Here is a 1,266-nt window from a genome sequence, read left to right on the forward strand (position 1 = left end):
ATCTGTCTTCTTCCAGTTTGAACCACTTTTCCCTTTATACGGTCTTATTATAGGGTTTTTGTTTTCAATGTTTACTCTAGTGTTTGTTCTTTCTTGGGAAGTTCTGGTCATTTTGGTGCAACTGAAGCTTCGAAGCTTCTTTCCTTTTACTTTTATAGTTTTGTCCGTGCTTTCTTACTACTTCATTATTTTTTGTTTGGGTGTATTCGTTCTTCCTGTCGAACTAAAACTTTTAGATTTAGTTTTTTGTTGTTTTTTGTTCTCTCACATTTTCCTCAATCTTCAGGGCTTTGTATTTCTTCTCCAACTTTTCGGTCAATATATTGGGTTTTCTTTCTGTCAAGCTTTTTCTGCTTCTCTTTCTTTTGTTTGTGTGTAATTATTATGGTTTTTTTCCCTGGTGTGTAGTATAAGTCCTTCAATAATTCAGTTGGCAGCCAATGACAATATCAAATCATATTTCAGTTACTTTTAATACATATTGTTAGCAATAAAATATGAATACCTGAACCGTGCAATAGCACGAATACCTCACTAGTTAATACTAAAAAAATCATAAAAATAATAGTTTTATTTTGGGTAAATTGCACGAATGATCCCTAAATTCTTTAAAAAGTGACAGTTTTATCCCCAAACTTTTTTTTGACGAAACGAACCCCAAACTATTTAAAAAGGTGCAATGCAGTTCTTTCCGTTAGATGTCGTCTAAAAAGTAACGGCATAATAACCTAAAAAGGTGACATTATGATTTCTTACTTCTTTACGAGGTGATTTTTTAGTCCCAATCTACTTTAATAGGTTAGGATTTTGTCTCTATTTTTGGATGGTATTTTATGAAAAGTACGACATTGCACCATTTTAAATAGTTTAGAGTTCATTTCATAAAAAAAAATTAAGGATTAAACTGTCATATTTTGATAAGTTTAGGGACCATTCATGTCAATTTTCGAAGGGGAACTTTTGCCCCCTGCCCCTGGTTTTGCTTTTTTAAAAGACGCGGATAGTCGACCGTAGTGCTGGAACTTTGGACGGGCCGCCCGCGACCGCCTGAAAAGCCCGAGTTTTTGCCCGAGCCCGAGCCCGAGCCGTCCGAGAAATTTGGGCCGCCCGCCCGAGCCCGAATTTCACCTTGAACGGGCCGCGGGCTTGTATTAGGCGGCCCGAGCCCGGCCGGGCGGCCCGAGCCCGCCCGAATTGCCCGAATTATTTAAACTTTTTTTTTAATATTAAGTTATTTTGTGTTAAAATTTATATATATATATATAT

This window comes from Morus notabilis, unplaced genomic scaffold, assembly GCF_000414095.1.
Source record: "Morus notabilis unplaced genomic scaffold, ASM41409v2 Scaffold550, whole genome shotgun sequence".
NCBI lineage: Eukaryota > Viridiplantae > Streptophyta > Magnoliopsida > Rosales > Moraceae > Morus > Morus notabilis.